The 25,232-nt window shown below is 33.8% G+C and overlaps 1 protein-coding gene across 3 annotated transcripts in view; it reads right to left on the bottom strand.

Moving 5' to 3' along the window:
* Positions 1 to 25,232, bottom strand: part of LOC145283640 (solute carrier family 23 member 1-like) — a 428,662-nt gene that overhangs the window by 284,628 nt on the left and 118,802 nt on the right. The window lies entirely within an intron of this gene.

Below are 25,232 nucleotides of genomic sequence, written 5' to 3'. Positions count from 1 at the left end.
AGCCACGAAGTCTATTTTGTACTCTGTCAAGGCAGGATAGGCTGTTTTTAGCAGCTCCTGCCCAGATATGGTAATAGTATTCCATCCTTGGACGTACTTGGCTTTTATATAGATAGAGAATTGCATCCGTAGTGAGATATCTTCTGGAGCGGTAGAAGGATCCCACCATCTTTCCAGCGACCTTGGCAACAGACTTGATGTACGTGTTCCATTTCAGATCAGGAGTAAAGGTCAAACCCAGAAGCTTGTCAAAACACGGGGCCTCACCCAGACGAGAGCCATCCATCACAATTGATGCCAGATGGGGATCAGAGCGTTGATGATGTAAGGATAGCAGTTTGGTTTTGGATGCATTAAAGGTAACCAGCCACATCTTCCCCCACTGAACCACGCGCTCGAGATCAGAGGAGAGAGAATCAGAGAGAACTTTGTCATTTACAGCCTTTGATGTGTTGCCGTAGATGGTCGTGTCATCAGCATAGATGTCAACGAATGATTTAAGTATGTGTTTAGGGAGGTCATTGATGTAGATCAGGAAGAGAGTTGGGCCCAGGATTGACCCCTGAGGGACTCCAGCATTTATATTGCAGGCCTCCGATTTTTGTCCATCTACCACTACTCTTATGAGCCTATCGGAGAGAAATGATTTAATGATTGAGAAAACATTTCCAGTTATACCGTAGCTGGAAATCTTGTGAAGTAGACCCTTATGCCATACCTTGTCGAAGGCCTTTGATATGTCGAGAGCAATTGCCCTAGAAAGGAAGCCTTTGTCAAGAGATTCACTAATCCTGTGGGATATAACCGTTAGCACATCTGCGGTAGATCTTGCAGAGCGGAAACCATATTGTGTGTCACTAAGAACGTTATTCCTGCTGAGGTGGTTGACTATTTCTCTATTTAATATGGATTCCAGCAACTTACTCATAACACACAGGAGACTTATTGGTCTGTATTGAGAGGGAGATGACTTATCACCTGAATTCTTAAATACAGGGCAAACTGATGAGGTCTTCCAGGGAGTCGGAAAGCACTTCTCCTTAAGGCAGCGCTTAAATAGTTTCGTAAGTATGGGAGCAAGTTCTGGTTGAAGCTTTTTTAACACTATAATTGGGATGCCATCAGGGCCAGTTGCTTTACTGGAATCTAGGTTCTTTATTAGCTTGGCGACCTCATGCACGGATATTTGTATGTTACCTAGCTTGTTCTGTGTTATAGGAGGAAATATGGGGAGTTGATGGCCTTCGTCGCATAGGGTAGAATTAGCTGCAAAGTTCTTTGCAAATAGTTTGGCCTTGTCTGAGGCTGACGAGATGACCTCTGGTCCATTGATAATGGTTGGGATAGAACGCACACTTCTGTTCAGGATCCTATTTGTTATTTGCCAAAACTGGTGGGATCCAAGCCGCTGATCAGCTACCTTGGATTTAACAGACTGGGCATATAGCTCTCTTGCATTTTTTATTACTCTTTTACAGTGGTTGCTGGCAGACCTAAAAGCAGCTTTAGTCTCAGTGCATCTATTACGTTGGTAGCTATGGAAAAAGTGATTTCTGTGCACGATAGCAGCAGCACATTCTGGGGAGAACCATGGCTGGCTGTTAGGTTTTTGTTGGAATTTTTTAGATGGTATGAATTGGTCTATGCCTGCAATTAACCATTCGGTCAGATCTGATACTATAGAGGACACATCCTTTTTAAACATGGAGTGCAGAGGTAAATCAGATATGAATGTACGGAAGCTATCTCAGTCGGCCATAGAGTATCGGTATACAGTACGGTGGAGGGGTACGTCTGGGGGCTTCTTACATTTCGTTTTTATCTTAACTGATACGACGGAGTGGTCGGAGGATCCTAGAGGAGAATGAATGGAATATGAACATAGCTCAGGGGAAGTTGAGAGAAAAAGGTCTAAGAGGCTTGCATATTGACCGGGTGTATCGGGCACACGGGTGGGTTCGCGAACAATCTGAGTGAGATCATAAGCAATGGCAAAATCATGACAAAACCTCCCCTCATCGTCTGTCTTATTTGAATGGGTCAGCCATTCCACGTTATGGACGTTGAAGTCACCACATATGTGGACGTTAGCCGAGGGATGTGAAGACAGTATGTGGTCTATTTTCTTAGATATGCTCTTAAAGATAGTAACTCCGCTGTTGTGGGGCCTATAGAGGGCAAATATAAATGCAGTGGTGTTAGCAAGTGCAACCCTGAAGCACATATACGGTAAATTAGGATCTTCTCTAGAGATATCCCTGCCACACGGGAAGCCATCCTTAATGTAGGCACATATTCCATGCCCGTGGCGATCTTGGGGGTCAGATTTAGCTGTTAAATTTGAGTATCCGTTAATTATGAACTCATCTAGGGAAGTGGTCGGCCCTATTCCAGTTTCACTTAGAAAGAATATGTCCAGTTTCATCTCCTGTAATTGGGTTTCAACCTCTGGAAGGTTGGAACGTAGACCCCTGATGTTGGAGAAGGAGACCTGGTAGTAGGGGTCTACATTGGAAGATGGGGTTCTAGGTTTAATCGAGTTTTTATTCTGGAGATATTTCATGTTGAGGTTTGGGGATTTGTGGAATAGGTCGGCATACTTGGTTAGAGCAGTACAGAGAGGGAAAGTAAGAGAGAAAAAGACAGGAAATTTATTTTTTGTAGCACACGAAAAGGTAAAGCCGTAACAATTACCCACTAGTATGGCATCGAGAGGCCCCACCAGAGACTACTGCATGGTCCAGATCCACTCACCAAATGGCAATACAGCAGTCCCAGTACTTTGCGCCTGCTGATAGGACAGCCTCCTTAGTGGTTAATCCAAGGTTCGGGTCCCTGACTATCAGGCGGATAACGTCAGCCCAGACAAACGTTTACCTCCAGCACCCTTACTAGTGACATGGCCACAAGGACAGATAGAGACAGAAAAATTTCCGACATCTCAGACTACTGGTCACCAAGTACTACCGACCTTTAAGCAGCTTTTTCTTCACCCTTTGTCAGAAAAATCACTCATTGAATGAGGACTGGATGACAAAATAGGAGAAGCGAGAGTTACTGGAGCTGCCGATAACACATCCACTGTATTATCTACTCTCCATTAAAAAAAAAAAAAAAAAAAAAAAAACGGGGGGGGGGGGAATGGGGACAAGTGACTTAATATCTAAGTAGTAAGTCCAGTGCTAAGTTAACAATTCAGGACACTTGATGATAATCTCCCCTCCCATATTAATGGGTGGAAGTTTGTCGTTATCTATCGAGTTTAAATTATTAGAGTTTCATCTTATAATTAATTAAAAACCAATAATTAACTATTATCAGTTTGTAAAGTCGGCTTAATATTAATTTACATTCGAGTTTAGATAATTATTCAAGGTTTTACTTTAGGTGGTTCGTTTTCATGAGTAACTGTTTCTTTGCACTGTATTATATTTCGAATGTACTAGAACATAAGGCTAACTATATTAGATGGTTTGATTTGATAGCAAGAAGGAATTTACAATATATGCAAGCTTGCAGTAAAAGTATATATTAAGTATACTACTTAAATAAAGTCCTAACATTATCTATTCTATTAGAATAATTCCCGGCATTTTTTCTTTTATCGTTAGTTGCCGGCATTTTGTTTGTTTTTATTGTTTAGCTTTGTAGAATGAGGGGGGCGGATAATACAGGAGAATACAAACAAAATACATAAATAAAACACGAAAAAACACGTTTATAAACAAGGTAACAGAAAGAAACATTTAGGATTAGTTTAAAAAAAAAAATAAAATAAAATAAAATAAAATAATACTTAACGTTGTTACGCTAGAAGATTCCGTTCTCCGTCTGTCAACTCGTAGCTGGCATGTCTTTCTAGAGTGAAAGAAGATTTCTACTTCCGGATAACTTGGTCGAGTGCCTATCTATTTATAGTATAAAAGTCGTTACGGTCAGATGTGTGAAAATATTTAATTTACATTTTTTTTTCTTTTTTTTGTTAAAAAAAAAAAAAAAAGTTCTACCTTTTTTTTTTTTTTTTTTTTTATAAAGTCCTAACATTATCTATTCTATTAGAATAATTCCCGGCATTTTTTCTTTTATCGTTAGTTGCCGGCATTTTGTTTGTTTTTATTGTTTAGCTTTGTAGAATGAGGGGGGCGGATAATACATTGGAAAAATCAGAACATTTTGGTGTACCAGAATTTGTATCGGAAAATTTGTGCCCAAATTTCAAAAACGATTCTTGCCATTTTTTTTTTTTTTAAATCTCATTTTATATTGCTGGTACTAATGATAAAGTGATGAACGGGTATCGAGTTGAAGATACCGGTAAAAATAAAATGTATAAATTCTTTCACAAGTGTAATTTTACATTTGCGAAAATATACGGATATATTACATGGGTTTTTAAAGAAAAAGAAAAAAAAACGGTTCTGAAATTTGGAGATGAGAATTGATTGATTATTCATATTCTTTGGACTACTCTTCTCATCTCGAGTGTTATTTGCACAACATTTCGGTCAATGAAAGCTCCGACCTTCTTCAGATGTATCTTGTCAAACTCTGGAATCTACATGGAATTCTTAATGGAATGCTTTATTTAATCCATGAGGGTAGCATGGTCTTGTTTTGTCAACCATGACTGTACTTTGGGTTGAAACATTGTACAAATAACATCATCCAAAAATACAATTGCAAATTACTTAGGACTTCTACCCAGTCATGTTTGATGGAATGAGAGCATGTTACCCCCATGGATTGAATAAAGGGTTCTGTTCAAAATTCGAGGTTGACAAAAAGATTCCCAAGTTTAACAATGTGCACCTGAAGAAGGTCGAAGATTACATCGACCGAGACAGTGTGCAAATAACACTCAAGATGAGAACAGTAGGCCAAAGAATCCAAACAATACAAATAAGCAATCCTCATCTCAAAAATTCAGAAATATTGTGCCACCATACATACCAAGAACATAAATGGAAATGGATGAGAACTAAGATGTGCACAAAATATAATTGGATGGGAAGCTATTTATGCAGAGAAGTTTTGTTAGCTTGACAGGATTAGTTCTAATTGTTAAGTATTGTACAGTAGAAACCTGGGATACGGTAGCCCTAGGATATGTTTTTTTCAGATTACAATGTAGAATACAATGTTTTTCCGGACTCTGGTTATGGTATTATGTCCCGCCTTATGGTGTCATTTATAATGTTATTTGATTATATACTGTACTGTATTTTGTTACTAATTTTTAATGCCGTATCTTGGAGTTCTTACTGTATTCTGTTGAAATATAAGAATTCTATTCCTTTGTGATAAGATTTTACAGTAATCTCCTTTGCTTCTTGTTGTTAGTTATTAAAGGGGGAAACAAGGATGGCAGTTTGGACACGTGGATGTGTGTCCGTGACTAGATTTATGTAATGAATAAACTTACATTGGAAGCAAAAACTGTTTTTTTTTTAATTTTTCTATTTGATAAGAAATTATAATTCAAAAATACATAAGAAAAAAGAGATAACTTTTTACAAAGCACCCACCTATTTTGTTAAATGAAGAGTCATCTGCTGAAAAGAAGATATAAATATAGATATATGGTCTATATTTATAGATTTATCTAATGAGAAACAGATCCCAGAAGTATTTTTGTTATTACCACAAAATATAAGAGAATGTGTTTGACATTTAGCTATAAGAGATATCAATGGAGGAAATGGATTTAATATAATTATAGACAAATTAGATGAAATTTACTTACAGGGTGAAAACATGACATTTGTCAGTTAAGGTGTTTTATTCCAACAAAAGGCCGGGTAGAGTTAATATGAATTAATTTTTGGTACAATGTATATTTCTGTACAATAAATTAAGTAAATTTGGAATTACTCTGTCAGAAGGAGTCTAAGCCCCCCCCCCCGCTTCTTTTTTTTTTGTTCTGAATACAACAAATGTATCAAAGGAAGACAAAAGAATTAGCAAGAACCACACATTCAAGCTTGACATATGCAACAATGAAAGGTATGAGAGTGGTTCCTAAAATAAAGCCTCCTATTTTTTAACTCAAAACCTAAAATGTTGAAGAGCTACTAAAACAGGAGTCGTACCATTAAAATGAGCGACCTTTTGTGCTTCATAACTTATTTTCTATATAGTCACGATCATTCTCAATGTATTTTGGACAGCCTCTTTTGATGCCTCAATTATAAGTTAGTACACACTGTCACTCACATCTGTCACCACTTTGAAATCGACGAACCTATCTTCTAACCGTGCCTGTGAATGTTGATCAGTTGGAGGAATTCCATAACACATCTCTGCTTCTGATGCCTGTCTATGACAGAGGTTGCTTTCTTAGAGTTTTACACCGTCAATATCTGCAATAGAGAAATGAAACTTTCAGGTCATATGTTTCTAATTTTAATTAAATTTACTTTCAAATAATAGTATTAGTGTTTAAAAAAAATGTTTTTTTAATTCTATGTTGAGTTTATAAATATATATTTTCCATCAGTCTCATTTGAATCCATTTCATATATGGTTAATAAGGAAAAAGAATGTGCATAAAAGAATTGAATTTTGTCCTCAACAATCATTCTGCAAGAGTCTGGGCCATGCTGGTATGACATTGTGCTGTTGGTTTGAAGCAGTCATCCTGGATAGACTTAGGATGTTTATCCGTCAAGGTTTTACCTCCATGAGTTAGGTTTACCTATTGCTATTGCCTGAGGTACCTCTATCGGGGGAATGTTGACAAAGCTACCCAAGCACTTTTTGTAGGCCAATATGAGCTAATCTGGTGTGCTGGCTTCTCAAAACTGAGCTTGTGTCTTAAAAAGTCGACTTTTCTCCTATAAAACAAAAACAAAATTTTAGCAATACTAACACAGATGCCACATATAAATTCAACATGGTCACACGACCTGTCAATATCAGCCGCATGTTTTCCCATTATCAATCAATTTTATTCAATATAGTAAATTCCTATAATAATTCCAAGAAAATTCACTCTCCCAAACAAGTCATTCTTACAGATGGTAGGAGGATATTTACTCATTTTTTTTTTCATCTCAATATCCCATATTTCATTGGTGCAAATATTTTGGAGTATTAAATTATTGCCAACAATCACTATTATACCATTTTGAAATGACGAAAAATAACGATTCTGACTCCACGTGCGTATAAAACAACTTTTTTTAAACAATCGTTAAAAGCATAAAACACAAATTGATACATTTAAGAAATAAAGCATTTAGTAAAAAAATGTTTTGTTTTTTTTCGATACAACTTATTTTAATACACTTCAAGTACACTTTTGTCTGAAATGTTTTATGAATGCTTTTCCTTTATTAAAACCGTGTTACACATTAGCATTTTGCTTTAAACTAACAATTGTTGTTACATTTAAGAAATAAAACATAAGTAAAAAAATTGTTTTTTTTTAGTTTTTTTTTTTTCGATAAAACTTATTTTGGGTTTGTTTTACTGTACAAAGATTCGAAAACGTTGTCAAAAAACAAATATATAACAAATAAATGCTATAAAAGGAAAGATAAGTTACTTTTCTACCCAACTGGATAATTTTTTAATATTTTTATTTAATGTAACATGTTTATTCAGTTCGATAAACATACAGTGTTTACCAATGTGTTGGAAAATTCAAAATAGCGCCGAACTCTCTGCTGAACACGGTACGTTTGGGAAAATGTGTTAAAGATAAAAAAATATACAAAATACTGTTAGAAACTAGCGCAATATGTTACCGTGACATATGCTGACATATGCTGACATATATTTGGTGGTTTTTTAACAGTATGTGGTATAGTTTTTTATTTTTAATTCATTTTCCCAAACTTACTATGTTTAGCAGAGTTTGGCGCCATTTCGAATTTTCCAATGCATCGATAAACACTGGATGTTTTTCAAGCTGAATAAACATTTTACATAAAATAAAAACACAAAAAAATTATCCAGTTAGGTTGAAAATTAACTTATCTTGCCTTTGATAATTTTTATTTGTTATATATTTGTTTTTTGACAACTTTTTCGAATCTATGTGTACAGTAATACAAACCCCTTATTCTAACAAACTAAAAAGTATGTTTCCCCCCATTCCCGAGTTGTTTTTATATAAGAAAATATGAATGCTTTTCCTTTATTAAAACCGTGGTAGCGTTGTGCTTTAAACTAACAATTTATTTATAAAAAAAAAAAAATTTTTTACTTTAGCTCCACCTCCACAATTTTTAACATGGGTGGGTAGGCGTTGTTTATTCTGCAAGCCGTTCTTACCATGGGAGGATGGGGGTATTTATTCCAAAAGCCGTTTTTTTACATGGGGAGGTGAGGGGTGTTTATTCTGAAAGCCTTTCTTAACATGGGAATATTGAGGGTGTTTATTCCTAAAGCTGTTCTTTACATGAGATTGTCGGTTTTAATTCCAAAAGCCGTTCTTAATATTGGAAGGTTGGGGTGTTTATTCATGTCCACCAGTGAATTATAGTGCATAGCACAGGTCTTTATATCTCGAAAACTACTTGCCTCTGCAAATTGCAAATATGCATTTCTTATTCAGCATTGTCGAAAACCTTTAAGAGTAGTAATTTCAAAATAAATCATGGAGGGGGACCTAATATAACAAAATACCAACAAAAATACACACAAAAAAAACAGACACCATGAAATTTATGTTCGTTAAAAACGTAAAACAGGAATTGTTATATTTAAGAAATAAAGCATAAGTAAGAAATGTTTTTGTTTTTTTTCAATAAAACTTATTCTAACAAACTTGAAAGTACGCTTCTTTTTTTCTGAGTTGTTTTTATATAAGAAAACATGAATGCTTTTCCTTTATTAAAACCGTTGTACACAATTTATATTTTTACTTTAGGTCCACCTCCACAATTTTTAACATGGTTGGGTAGGCATTATTTATTCTGAAAGCCATTCTTATTGGGAGATTGGGAGTGTTTATTCATAGCCGCTAGTGAATTATAGTGCATAGCACAGGTCTTTATATCTCGAAAACTACTTTCCTCTGCAAACTGTAAATAAGATTTTCTTATTCAACATCGTCGAAAAGGTTTGAAAGTAGTAATTATAAAACAAATTGTGTAGGTGGACTTCAAAGGCAGGATAAGTTACTTTTCTACCTAACTGGATATTTTTTTGTGTTTTTTTTTTTGTTTGTATTACTGTACACATAGATTCGAAAAAATTGCCAAAAAACAAATGTATAACAAATATTATCAAAGGCAAATAAGTTACTTTTCTAACAACTTGGCCTATCCAGTTAGGTAGAAAAGTAACGCATCTTGCCTTAGATAACATTTGTTATATATTTTCCGACAACTTTTTCAGATCTGTGTTCAGTAATACAAACCCGTTTGATTTAATGCAACGTTTAGTCGACTCGAAAACCAGTGTTTATCAATGTATTTGAAAAATACAAATGGTGGCAGACACTGTTGATTATGTTGTTTTGGAAAATGAGTTAAAACTAATAAACTATACTGTCAGAAATCCACCAAATATGTTAGCCTATGTCACCGCCACATATTCGGTGGGTTTCTTACACTGTTATGTATAGTTTTTTTTAGTTTTTTTACTTATTTTCCCAAACTTAACATATTCAACAGAGTCCACGACCATTTGTCTTTTTCAAATACATTGATAAACACTGTGTGCTTTTCCGAGCTGATTAAACCTTTTACATTAAATGAAAACAAAAATTATCCAGTTATGTAGAAATGTAACTTACCTTACCTTTGCTTACATTTATTTGCATATATTTGTTTTTGGACAACTTTTCGAATCTGTGTGTAGTAGCCCCCCCCCCTCCCTGTCGCCAAAATATTAATTGAAAAGTAAGATTTTTGATTACAAAAAAAAAAAAAAGAAAATCGATTTACCATTCCAACATTTTAGTAACGTTCGATTTAATCCATTGACTGCTGGTCGAGCCCAAGCCATGATTGATGAAACTCCTGGTCAGATTCTGCAAGAGTACCGTTTTTTTTTTTGTTTTTTTTTAACACTTTTGGAGTGAATTGCTTTACTAACAATATAAGAAACATGCATTTTCTCTTTTTATTAGATTTTTCCATTACACCAAATTGAGCCACAGCAACGCATGGCAGGGTACAGCTAGTATATATATATATATATATATATATATATATATATATATATATATATATACCCATAGAGATGTTATATATTCATGCCGAATTACAAAGCTCCCACGCAATCCTCCCATAACAGACACTAATATTTTGTCATCAAGTTATCCCTCTTCCCACCCTCCATCTGATATAGTTACTAATCTAATAAACCATTCAATCAGCCCCTTTATTTACAAACATACAACTAGCAATAATGATAACAATAATAAGAATAAAAATATTTTTACTAACAACCATCCTAACATTAACAACACTCATTATCTCCTCCAAAACAGTCCTACAATCATTGTCCCGCCCTTTGTTCATCACAATGAACAAAATCCAAACTATTTCCCCAGTACAAATCAGCAAATTAATATTAATTTCAGACCTCGAGCTGTTAATAAAGTACATACATATATCGGCGCTACTTCAACATTAATTAAGAAAAGAATATCAAACCACACTTTTAATAACCAAAATTATAATAACCAAGGAACTTCTCTAACCACTTTAATTAAAAACTTAATTCTAACAATACCCCTCCCCCATCTCAATTAAATGGACTATCCTAAAAAAGGTTAAGTCTTATACTTCAGGCTCTAAGTCATGTCGCCTCTGCACAAGCGAAGCTATAACTATAATTACTTCCCCTCAAAGAATATAATATATTCTAAAAACGAACTGATCTCCTACTGCAAACATAAGTCCAAATTTAAATATGGTAAATTTGAAATTACATAGCTATTAAATTAACCTTTCAGATATATTTTTCTATAACATTATCGTTTTTTCTACATACTTTCTTAGCATTTTATATCTTTGTAATTTTCATTGTAATTATTTCTTCTTTTACATCTGCAATCTCCGTTTTAGTGTTTAAATATTCCTATCAATTAAATATATCTATCTACCTACATATTTATATTCTGTATGTATGTTTACTTATATTTTACTATGTGCATTTTCTCACACACTTACTTGCCTTATTCCGGAATTTGTAGATACCGGCCATCCTCTCTTAAATTTTGTTTTCAACTCTTTATTTATTTACTCATATGTATGCATATATATGTGTGTGTATGTTGGTGTTATATATATATATATATATATATATATATATATATGTATAATTGTATCTACTCATATATATGTGTGTATGTATATACATGTGTATGTATTTCACTTATTAATTCATTTGCTTCCTTTAATTACTCCTGCTGATAATTTAATTCTTAAGTAATAACTTTATATTTCAGTTGACCCCTTTTTTGCTTTAAATTTGGCGCCTTTTCAACGACATCTTGTCTGGGTCATTTTGACTTTGGCTTTTCTATTCTAAAATTAACTCAATCACCATTCAATTTTTTTTTTCTTCACTCATTCTAAAATCAGCCCAGCTTTGACAGTCGTTTTAAATTCTTTTTTCTACGCACATATCTTCCTTTTAATAATATTTGAATTCATTCTCTTTTCCTTTCACCTATTTGTGAATTATTCCATGGATTTCTGTCTTTTGGATTACTTTGGACCATCTTCCAATTGTGCGATTCCCTTGGATTTTACTTGTGGAAATGGAAATTTAACCAACTTTTTGGGATTTTACCATTACTAGATAGTTTACCCTTCACCAGACTATCCATTCACGTGTAATCATCTTTTTCTTCATATTCCCTCTGCTTCACTATTTGTTCCCAAGTAAGATCTATGATTTACTTGTAGTTTCAAATACTTTTGCAAGCAAAATACGATCCCGCATTTTGCTAATTCTTACCCTCTGATGAGAAGGAAAGTATTTCTTCGAAAATTCGCTGATTAAGGACTATCCACTTATTTTGTGCTTCCTTTTAAAATTAAATGTTTTTAACTCTTTTTCAAAGTGTTTAACATGTTTTATTAACTACTTTTTCATGTGTGTTAAAAGTCCACGTATGCTTCTAGGGTAGTGATTTAAAGGTTATGAGGGTTTTTTGAAGCATTAAAAACGATGTTACTTTTTGTATTTAATATTTTTATTGTTATTTTTTTTATATATCCAGCGGACCTCCGCTCTTGGTCACAAAAAAAAAGTATCGAAATGAAAAAGAAAAAGAAAACCGTTGAAAGAACTGGAGATTTGTAGCGTGGACAGCGTTCATTCCTAGCAATCATGTTCGAAAAAGTTCGCGAGAATTATTTTAGCCGTTTGTGGAAGAAGATTGTGTTTTTCAATATTTTTTTTAATGTTGCAACGTAAAAGCGTTTAATTCAAACGGCAAAAATGAGACGCAATTGATTTCAATACGTATAATCGAATAGAAATGAAATTGTTGAATGGTAAAAATAATGTAATTATTAGTTATGAATAATAATAATAATAATAATAAAACTACTGGAGAGGGTAGAGTTAGAGACAATGTCGGCTTTTTTTAATGGTGAGTAAATTCCGTCTCTTCCTCAATAAAGATGGGACGAACATAGATAAATAAATAAATGAATAATAATAATAATATCAATAAAATTAATATTAGTTAATTAAATGAGAATACAAACAGTCTCGGTTCTGAAGGAAAATTGTCTCAGTCCTGAAGGAATTCTTATACACAGACCGAGGATAATATCAGAGCAGGTACTTAAATGTATGTGCTTTTGGCTCGAAAGTCACTGTGTGTATTGATAATAAAGACAATATTTATAAAATAATAATAATAATAATATAAATAATAATATCTATATTTAAACCATAGACCAATAGTAGCTTTTACATAAAAAAATGTGCATAAGGGTACACATATATATATGCATGCACAATTAACACCGATATATACACATACATACCAATACACAGTCATATTCAACGACCATATATATATAATATATGCACTCCCCCAAACATATAATGCATATATAAATAATAATATGCATAAACAGATATGCACACACATACACACATATATATCCATACACATGTATATGCATACAATGACATGTACAGGTCTAGGCATGCATACGTGCACCCATATGCATGCATAAATGCACACATACCCATATGCGCAGATGTACACACATATCATATATACACATAAGCACATACATATAAATATATATATATATACATATACATACATAGAATATACAAATACACATATATACACATACAAATATATAAAACAAAATACAAGAGCATGTAAGGCAGCACAAAGATGTGCACATCAGCATAATTATGAATTACATGGACAGGAACGTACATACCCATATATATATATACACACACCCATATATAAACAATATAAAACCATATATGTACAGATATATGTATACACATCCATACATACATGTATAGGCGCATATGCACATACTTATATATGCGCTTGTATTTTGTTTTATGCTTATATATATGTATATATGTGTATTTATGTGTATTTGTATATCCTATATGTATGTATACGTATATATATATATATATATATATATATTTGTGTATGTGCTTATGTGTATATATGATATGTGTGTACACCACACTAGGTATTATCGATTCATTTTAATCATCAAGGCCAAAGGCATTCAAGGATAAGAAATGGAATGACTGTCTGCTGAAGAGAATGAACACTATGGAGTCCTACCTAAAAATCAGAGTGGTATGACCAAAAACATTGTATAAATCACAACAAGATCAAGATGTTAGTTTTGAAACATAAATTACATCTTGAAATAAGTGTACAAAAAATGTTTTTTTCCATAGTGTAAATGTTTGTCGCATTTATAACTCTAAAATGGCGAGGATAAAAAAACAAAAAAAAAACAAAAAAAAACATGAAAAGGTCACAGAGTTGAGGAAAACAAATTTAAGTTTAACAAGGAATGAAAAAACATTGGCATACCTCTCGTCCACTAAGCAGGTAACTGGTAGTCTGTCGTCTTAATCTTGTGGCAAAAGTCAACATTTATTTAACGAATGTTCTTGTCAAGTAGACTGAGACTCATGACCTATAGTGTCAAGTGCTGAGAGAGCTTATCAAGTACTCAAAAACTGAAAGTCTTTTACTTTTTCTCCTTCTTCCCAAAACAACTGATAAAATTAAGCAAACCACATCTGTTTTATGGTCAAACTAGCACATTCTATTTTTTTTCATACTAAGAGATTATAACTCTTGTTTCCAATATTAATTTTAAAGCATCAAATAAAAAAGACAAATCTTTATTTCAAGGAGAATATTTCCAGTTGAGTTGATTAAATGCAAATTAAAAAAAAATTGTAATTAATATATATATATATATATATATATATCTCCATTCCTTCATGTCTAAAGATTACTAGAGCGGGCTTGGTGCATTATCCGCAGGTGTTGAAGCTCTCGTCTTCTGGTGTAGAAGATCTTTCTGCAAGTATTTCATGCGAAGCAGCTGAGACTGTCTTTGAAAGTGTCTCTGCTGGGCTGTGACCTCTCTCTTATTCTCGATCATTACCTTCTCTTTGTGTAGATTGCTGCTTCAGCTCCCCCAATCACTTGCTTATGCCTCCCAGTTTGGGATATCAATGTCCATTTCCTTTATGTGGCATTTAACTACGTCATTTACTAAAGTTTTTGCCCCCCCCCACTCTTCTGTTGCCATTTCCAGAGAACATTTTCTGGATCCTGTTATGCGCCATTCTTACAACATGACTAATCTAACAGTTGTGTAGTTGCAAGCACTGCTTATATGCTGTCCGTATTTGGTCTATCATATATATATATATATATATATATATATATATATATTGTATCAATAAATATGAATCTACATATCTTATTCCATCATTATATCTTAATTTGCTTCAGTTCATATTTATACATTACACCTCTGCATTGTATTGCCTTTTATAAATTTTAATTTTTTTATATACGTACTAAACAATGCTTCAAGCAAACTACATTAACCTCTTAAAAACATGAAAAGTAAAACTAAAGAAAATAAAAGTGCATAAAACAGAAGAAAAGTCTTATCTGGACATTACTTCTCCATATTGTATGAAGTATTCTTGAAGTTATGCCATGGTAAGATTGGTAACTCAAATATTACTTATCTAGGCAGGCTGTAATTTTACATAGCATTTACTATTGTTATGAAAGAACATCAGATCCATACATGAAGTTTGGTAAAAATCAAAAGTTGACATTCTGTCAATATTTTGACAATGATCTAACTCTACATTGTCAAAATCAATTCAATGAGAAACTCTACAATTAACAGTATAGAAGTTATCGTTAATAGTGGCTTTCATCATTTCCCTAATTCTGACCTAGATATCGCAAAATTACACGAGTTCTTAGTTAGACCATGACCGGTATTTTGACCAAGTTTTATGATGATAGTCACCGATGTGGACGCTAGATTCTGCAGAATAAACACATAGTTACAAGCAATTTTAACCAAAAACATGAAATAAATAAAAAATAAAAAAACTAAAGTAAAAACAATCAGAATTCTGAATATTAAAAAGTTTATTTGTAAATTTTATTATCTATAAATAAAAATTAAATTATTTCAGTATTTATTTTTGTAAAAGGGTTACTTTTTATGTCAAATTAGGGAATGTGTGTAGGTACAACTTTTTTATTTTCAGTTGGGACAGAGGCAGACAAATGCAATTTCAGGGCTGAATTTGAAAATCGAAAAAAAAAATTTTCTTAAAGCCAGAATTTTGAAATTTTTTTTTTTTTTTTTTTTTGAGAAAGTTTTAAAATAAATATAAGACACTTATTACAGAAAATATTTTTTTAAGGCAAAATAGATTTAAAAAAATTTTTTTTAATAAAATATGAACGTGCATTATTGAAATGCGTGTGAATTTTGGGAAAACTATTTATTATTCTTTCAAAATTTTAAATTTTCGTAATAAATACAAAAAAACAAAAAAAAAAAGGCAACAATTTATTATTGAGATTTTCGATTCGGTCCTGAAATTGCATTTGTCTTCCCCTGCTATGCACTTTCCAAATGGCCAAACAGAAGTCCAAAAACAGTTGTACCTATGCACAAGTGCCCAAATTAGTTGCAAGAAAATTCTTTTATTAAGGCTGGTATATTTCTTATGAATAAGTTAATGTTTCTCATCACATATCCAAATTTTGCAATTTTTATCTAATTTTTTTTTTTTTTTAAGCAAATGTGTTTATGTACATATTTTTACAGTATATGAACTGAATACAACCCTATTTATAATCATTATCTAATTTATTTCTAATTGTTGTAATGAAAAATAAAGTTGTTTAAAATGATAATGTTTACGAAATTTATTTTCAGAAAAAGAAAATGTTAGGTTGGAATTAGTTCAATTTTTTATATTAATTTATAGTATCTTATGTACATGTTATAAAAAAACAAATTAAAAAAAAAGGGGGGGGAGGGACTTGAAAGGAGAAAACTTTTTTTATTTTACAACAGAATTTTATTTATTAGTGTTTGTTTTAATTCACAGGCAATATAAATTGGGATAAACACAGACGATACAGTTAAGTCTGCTGCAAAAAAAGTGGGATCCCTGTGCCGGGCAAGAAAACTTCTCACACCTACCAGTTCGCCTATGTATGGTTGTCACATCTGCGTTGGTGCACCTATCATCAGTCTCTCCTCCTTGCAAATATGAGTCTCTAACCTAATAAATCTCTTACTGTTCACCAAGCTCCAACCTCTGTTCCATCACAATATTATTGCATCCCTGAGCTGGTTTTACAAGTACTATGATGGAATGTGCTGTTGGAATCCCAAGATGCCAGAAAGTTATCTACTAGCTTCATTTCTTGGACTGCTTACTTTTGGAATTTCCTTCCTGCTCTCGGTTTCCCTGACTGTACCAACATGCAGAAATTTAAATGTAATGTGAACAAACATCTTACTACACAACTCCCCACTTGAGATGCTCCCTATAAATTTGGCCTCTAATCACAATATTCTCTTATGCCTCAGTGACATAGACCTTGTTTGAGGTGAATAATAATTTATTTTTAAATAATGAGGAAAATCAGTTCAAGATTTTCCAAAAAGATCGTCCCTAAAAAAGAAATGCATCGCGGTTGGTTTCATTTTGTAATTAATTAATTTTAACTTTTTAAATAGGAGTTTTAAAATTTCGTTTTATTATGCACTATTGCTTTTTTGACTCCATGAAAATTATTCAATTAATAATAAATAGAAATAACTCAATAATCCACAGAGGCGAAACACAACAGATACAAGAGAAGTGGTCACATAATCCATTACTGACGGATATTTGATATCTGTGCCTGAATTTGAAATTATACTCTCTTCTATTATTATACTGTTGTATTAACTCATGTTCACTTGAGGCAGTGTAGTATCTGTTCTGTTATCATGAGACCATCTTACGAGGCATTACCTCCTTTTCTTGGAGAGGCTAGTTTATAATCTGTTTTGTGGTTATAATATTCTCTAAGATATTACAACATCTTTTGATGGAGGAGAATAACATCACAACTGACTGCTCATTAGCAAACATAATACTTATATAATATATACTAATAAAAATATGTGACGGAAATGAATGTCTAAAAGTCTTTGTTTTATCATCGTTCAATGGTAGGTGAGGACACTTTGGTAATAGTCTCATAAATAGGAAGTGTGATCATGAGTGGACTTCATATGCACCACATGTTAATCCCACACAATATTTTTATCTGGATGCTGGTGGGACTAAAAAATAATGTCTATCAAAACAATTTCCAGATTATTCCAGAGATGAAGAGAGTCATAACTTAAAATTAGGACAGTGCCAAAGAGGAGGATGCATTAAAATTGACAATTTTGCATATCATATTCAAATGCACTTTTCATTGAACAGTAAATATGGTTGGCATTTGAGGGTGGGGGTGGGTGGGGTAGTGGTGGCTTCCTTTCATAAATTTTTACTGAAGAAAAATTGCATTTATACGTAAGTTACAATATTAATAAAATGAACTTGAGACCAATATTTTTCAAAGTGCTCAATGAGTAGAGCTTTATAAATTAATTTTATATGAATATTCTATATGTTTATATAAAGTTTACTGTGGCTGTTGGGTTGGCCACATGATCATTGATCATTCAAAAGTTAAAAATGTTGATTTTGATCTGGGATTTCAAATCAGATGACCGACAGAACAATCATCCTCCACACTGATGATTTCCGAAAAAGGATGAAACACATGTGGATAAGAATTTTAAAATATTTATCATAGCATTGATTGTATATATACATACAATTTTTTTAAAAATATTATTTTAGACCTACAGACATGTGTTTTAAACTTATGTTCTCTTCATCATAGGAGATAATTACTGCTAGTTGGTAGATTCGAACCCAGTCACGAAGTCATTTTTACTTCGTAGTCTGGTATTCAACATTCAGGCTATCAGAAATTAACACAAGAATTGGAGGAAATTAAGTATCTGTAAATGCCAAATCAGCAGGCATAAATAGTAAACAGTCCTAGAGTATTCAATGATTGATGTTGGAATATTACAGTGTGGTAAAGTTGATTGCTTATTAATTCCTTAAAGAGGGCTCGACTTAATTTTTTAAAGTGGCTTTATAACAATATATTTTTAATAAATATCATTTTTAAACCTACAGAAACGTGCATTTCAAATTTATATTCTTTTTAGCATAGATGATAATTACTACCAGTTGAAATATTTTAAAGTTTCAAAGTCAAATTTGACTTCATAAGCTGGTAATCAATATATATATATTAGTAAGTTATAAAAATAACTTCATGGCAATGAAGCTACCCAGAGGTTTCTGTAGGAAATCAAGTTAAAATACATATTTATATATAGGAAGTGTACATTTAATCAACTGCTTCAGCCTTCATCAAATCAATATCACATAGTTGAAATCAGTTTAAACTTTAGCTTTACATTTCAACAACTGACACTTAACCAATATTTTTTTTAAATCTTTGTTATGTAAACATATCAATTAAAATGTTATCTGTCAATTGATAAAATCAACAATTTTTGCACTATTAAGAAACAATTTGTTTTTATTAAGTAATTCATCATTGCATAGCTGTAAAACCTTTTTCAAATCTGACCTAGTCAAGGCTTACCAAATTCCAGTGAATATAGCAGATATTCTAAAGATTGTTATATCTATTCCTTTTGGAATTTTTAACCCTACTTTTTTGGCTTATATAATGCGATATTTCATGGACAAAGTATCAGATTGACAAGAAAGTTCTTGCAGTTTTTAACTTAAATTCAGATGAACATATCTCGGCTCAAACAAAAATTTATTGATCAAAATAAGCACCATCAGAATCAACATACTTTTGCCAACGCAAAAAAAGTATATTTATGCCAGGAAAAATCTTGTGTTCTGGTGGCAATGAAGTCGTTCAAGGAGTTTTTGATATCACTTAGCTTTTTGAAGCATTTCTCCATGCAGAAAGTTGTTGAGATGCATTCACGACCTAAAAGTTTCATCCCTTTGTTGCAGATAGTGACGGTGTGAGACTAAGAAAGAAACTCCTGTCACGGACATGTGTCAGAAGCAGAAATGTGTCATTGAATTCCTGGCAAAAATAGCTTACTTTTTGAACAACCCTCATTAAATAATTATAAGTCTTTAATGTGGCAAAGAAGCTTGCAGACATATCTTCACTGTCATATCTTATACCTGATGCTGATTTTTTCTTTGGTAGCTGATGCCTCTAGTTCTATAACTGCATCACAACCAGAAAATTTCCGAGTTTTTTGTTTTTCAGTCAGTTAATGCCTACAGAGATAAGATGTAGTACTTTTGAATGTAAACTTCTGACTATTTATTAGCATTAACTAACACTTTTGCCAAACTCTGAAGGAGCGTGAATTTACCATCTATATGGGCTATCGTTCTTTTATCCTTGTGTTGCATGCTAAGCCAGATAAATAATCTTGGGAAGCTCAACATTTAGATTTCATTTCCCAGTTCTTCAGTGACAAATGGAACGTATCTGGTTCACAAATAAACTGCTGCAGACACATTGTCACATCCATAATTTTTTCCCACTTTTCAGACAGACATATCGAAGACCTCAACCCAAGCGCATGTCTGGCATGCACGAGTCAACACGAGTGTACATTTAAGACACTGACCAGAGCAGATGTACAGGTCCTCATCCAGATTTTTTTTTTTACATGGGGGTCACCACTTATCAAGGCCCAGGAGCCACTCGGGGATAAGGGTTATTGTGTATACAGTAATCAATGGGATAGTATCGTAGTAATAGTATTGGGGATTTGATAAGGTGTCATTACTTAAGGGGGCGGTTCATCAGAAATTTGTTTGTGTTGGACTTGAAAACATCCAAGTTGAATTCGGGGGGGGAAACAGGCAAGCAGCCTCGCTGTTCTAAGAAAGAAGCTTTGTTCATGGAATCTACGTTTTGATTAAGCCCCGGATAAAGAGTGGGGAAAATTATTGACAGTAGTTTCAGCTAGTCGGGTGTTTTTCATGAAAGATTGGCGAGGGGAGACCAGAGAATGGAGCTCAGACGAGCACTTGTCATGGAAATAATGATAAAACAGAGACAGGCTTGCAACGTCTCTTCTGTGGGAGAGAGGTTGCAGGAAAGAGAAAAGGGCATCACCCACCAAGCCACAAAGTATATTTTGTACTCTGTCAAGGCAGGATAGGCTGTTTTTAGCAGCTCCTGCCCAGATGTGGCAGCAGTACTCCATCCTTGGACGTACCTAGCTTTTATATAGATAGAGAATTGCATCATTAATGAGATATCTTCTGGCGCGGTAGAAGGATTCCACCATTTTCCCAGCGACCTTGGCCACAGACTTGATGTACGTGTTCCATTTCAGATCAGGAGTAAAGGTCAAGCCCAGAAGCTTATCAAAACATGGCCCCTCCCCTAGACGAGAGCCATTCATTTCAATTGATGCCAGATGGGGATCAGAGCGTTTATGATGTAATGATAGGAGCTTGGTTTTAGATGCATTAAAGGTAACCAGCCACGTCTTTCCCGACTGAACCATGCGCTCAAGATCTGAGGAGAGAGAATCAGAGAGAATGTTGTCATTTGCGGCCTTTGATGTGTTGCCATAGATGTTCGTGTCATCAGCATAGATGTCAACGAATGATTTTAGTATGTGTTTTGGGAGATCATTGATGTAGATCAAGAAGAGAGTTGGGCCCAGGATGGACCCTTGAGGGACTCCAGCATTAATACTGTAGGCCTCTGATTTCTGCCCATCAACCACTACTCTTATGAGCCTATCAGAGAGAAATGATTTAATGATAGAGAAAACATTTCCAGTTATACCGTAGCTGGAAATCTTGTGAAGTAGGGTTTTATGCCATACCTTATTGAAGGCCTTTGATATGTCAAGAGCAATTAGCCTAGAAAGGAAGCCTTTGTCGAGAGATTCGCTAATTCTATGTGATATAACTGTTAGCACGTCTGCTGTAGATCTAGCAGAATGGAAACCATATTGCGTGTCACTAAGAAGGTTATTTCTGCTGAGGTGGTTGACTACTTCTCTATTTAATATGGATTCCAGCAACTTACTCATGACACTCAGGAGACTTATTGGTCTGTATTGAGAGGGAGATAACTTTTCACCTGAATTCTTAAATACAGGGCATACTGATGAGGTTTTTCAGGGTGCTGGAAAGCACTTCTCCTTAAGGCAATGCTTAAACAGTTTGGTAAGTATGGGGGCAAGTTCTGGCTGTAGCTTTTTTAACACTATAATTGGAATACTGTCAGGGCCAGTTGCTTTACCGGAATCAAGGTTCTTGATTAGCTTGGTGACCTCACGCACAGATATTTGTATGTTACCTAGCGTGTTGTATGTTGGAAGAAATATGGGGAGTTGATGGCCTTCATCGCATAGTGTAGAATTTGCTGCAAAGTTCTTGGCGAATAGTTTGGCCTTGTCGGATACTGACGAGATGATCTCTGGACCATTGATAATGGTTGGGATAGAACGCACGCTTCTGTTCAAGATCCTATTTGCTATTTGCCAGAACTGGTGGGAACCAAGCCGCTGCGCAACTACTTTGGATTTAATGGATTGAGCATAAAGCTATCTTGCATTTTTTATTACTCTTTTGCAGTGGTTGCTGGCGGTCCTGAAAGCAGCTTTAGTCTCAATGCATCTATTACGTTGGTAGCTATGGAAAAAGTGATTTCTGTGTACAATGGCAGCAGCACATTCAGGAGAGAACCATGGCTGGCTGTTCGGTTTTTCTTGGAATTTTTTGGATGGTATGAATTGGTTTATGCCTACAAGTAACCATTCGGTCAGGTCTGATACTATAGAGGACACATCCTTTTTAAACATGGAATGCAGAGATAGATCAGATATGAATGTACAGAAGCTATCCTAGTCAGTCAGAGTATCGGTATACAGTACGGTGGATAGGTACGTCTGTAGACTTATATTTCATTTTTATCTTAACTGATACAATGGAGTGGTCGGAGGATGCCAGAGGAGATAAAACGGCACATGAACATAGCTCAGGGGAAGTGGATAGAAAAAGGTCTAGAAGGCTTGCGTACTGACCGGTAGTATCGAGCACACGGGTGGGCTCGTGAACAATCTGAGTGAGGTCATAGGCAATGGCAAAATCATGACAGAACCTCCCCTCATCATTTGAGTGGGTCAGCCATTCCACATTGTGGACATTGAAGTCACCGCAAATGTGAATGTTAGCCGCGGGATGAGCAGATTGCAAGTGTCATGAAACTTTTCCTTAAGCTTTAACTTCAAATTTTTTCATAACATTTTTGCTGTTGATGGAGCGAAAATATGAAAAATATTGATTTAGAAAACTGTCTTTCATACTACAAGTTGGGGAAAATGACAAAACCCCAATCCCATCTCAAAGATACTGAAACAAGAGTTAACAAAAAAAATTTTTTTTTCTAAACATTGTTTTTTTACTCATGTTCACCCCTTACAAAGCATAATGCCACTTGGACATAAGGGCTACTATTTGGGACCATGTCTAGGAAAGATTAAAAAGATATTTGTTTATGTTACATTTAAACTTCTGCATATCGGTACAGCCAGGGAAGCAGGCAGCAGAAAAGGAATTCCAAAGTCTAGCTGGTCGGGAGAAGAAACTATTAGAATAGAAAGCTTTCTGGCATTTGGGGACAAAAACAGTGAAAGGGTGAGATCTTATTGCTAAGCGGGTTTGTCGGGGATATGCATGTCGAAGAGGTACAAGTGAAACGAGTTCATCAGAACACATTCCATTAAAATATTTGTAAAACAGACACAGAGATGCAACATTGCAGTCATGAGACAGGGGCTGGAGCTTAGTTGATAAAGTGGAACCAATTAGATTGACAACTCTTTTTTGGACTTTATCTAAGAGGAAGAGACTAGTGGTAGATGCACCAGCCCAGATGTGGCAACAGTACTCCATGCATGGGCGAATGGTGGCCTTGTAGAGGTACAGGATACTTTCAGGTGTGAGTAGTCTTCTAGCTCGATAGAGGGAACCCACCTTCTTTGCAGCAGCCTTTGCAATGTCCTCTATGTATTTGTTCATATTGCCTGCAAATGTTAGACTGAGGAGTTTGAAGGTAGAATTCTCAGGTAGGGTGCTATTTGTCATGGATATAGAGGGTCGGAGAGGCATCTTATAATTGTTGAGAGCAGCTTAGTTTTACTAGCATTAAATGTTACCATCCATTTGCGGCCCCATTCCACTATGGACTGGAGGTCATTTTCTAACAATTCTGCCATCGTCTTAGATTTATGTACATCTGTTCTTCCCTCATGCATATTATATTATAAAATAAATTCTAGAGCAATTATGCACTTGAATAAAAACAAAAAATAACTAAAAATATCTTCAGGTGAGCACACTAACTATATAAACAACATTTTTCTTAAAATAATTTTATGAAAAAAAAACAAAACAAAAAAAATAACGAATTAAAATGATCTCTTTAAAAAATACATCAAAATCGAACTGTCTTTTTTTTTACTACTGAATTAAACAAACATGAGACTTAGTGATGGGGCGATTCCAATATTTTTCTTGATTCTGATACAATTACCAATTCCATACTAAATTCCCGATTCCAATTCTTTATAAATCTCTAAATATTTAACTATAAAAAAAGTTATTTTACCCCGATTACCATAAAAAAACATCTTAAATGCATATATATTTTCTCAAATATAAAAACACACTTGTGATGAGGTGATCTATAGATATTAGTTGTACTGGTAGTTTAAAATCAATAAAGAATTTATTCTTACTACCAGTAATGGAAGATTTTAAAATAATACATCAAATAAAAAGATAATTAAAAGAATCATCTTTGACATCAGAAAATGGGTACAAATTTTACTGATTCCAATACCCTAAACTGTTCCGATTTCCAATTCCAATTAATCGTCACAACTCTAGACACCATCTTTTTCTTCTATTATATAAATCTCGATTGCCGGTTTGTGTGTATGTCTGTCAAAAACTTTCGATACGCATCAAACCGGGTCGAGACTGGTACCATCTAAAAGACCGGTATCTTGGTCAAATAATATGTGAGAATTAGAAAAAACAGTCAATTATTTCGTATAGAAATAAACATTTAAACCAAGAGAGGGTCTGAAAATTCGTGCCTTTTGAAAGCTGCACATATGCAGTCAATCATTTTTTGAATTTGTTTAAATAACAGAATTTCCAACGTTATTTCACTCTCATCGTCATGGGGCAGTGGATTAGGAGGTTGCATCGTAAGCTATAGTTTTCAATTCAAGTACACGTAACGGTGGTCTTTTTTTAATGGGGTTGTTTTGTAATTTTAAATAATAATTTCCTTATTTCGATTTTTTTATAACAGGCTTTTAAAGAAAGGGTTAAAAGATTTTTATTTGCTATAACATTTTTCTTATTTTGAGGATTATGTAATGTGATTTTTTTTTTTTTAGCTAATCATTTTTATAACGGTTATTTCACTTAAAACCAATTCTACTTTTTTATAACCTTTTTTTTAAACAGGGTTGTTTTGTAATTTTAAAAGCAATTTCCGTATTTCGATTTCTTTTTTTTTTATCAGAAGTTTTTAAAGTTTTAACGTTTGGATAACGTAATGTGATTTTTTTTTT

Source organism: Euprymna scolopes, chromosome 8 (genome assembly GCF_053919585.1).
Source record: "Euprymna scolopes isolate OS-2025 chromosome 8, ASM5391958v1, whole genome shotgun sequence".
NCBI classification, from domain to species: domain Eukaryota; kingdom Metazoa; phylum Mollusca; class Cephalopoda; order Sepiida; family Sepiolidae; genus Euprymna; species Euprymna scolopes.
The sequence above is the reverse complement of the archived record's forward strand: the minus strand, read 5'-3'. Positions and strand labels throughout refer to the sequence as shown.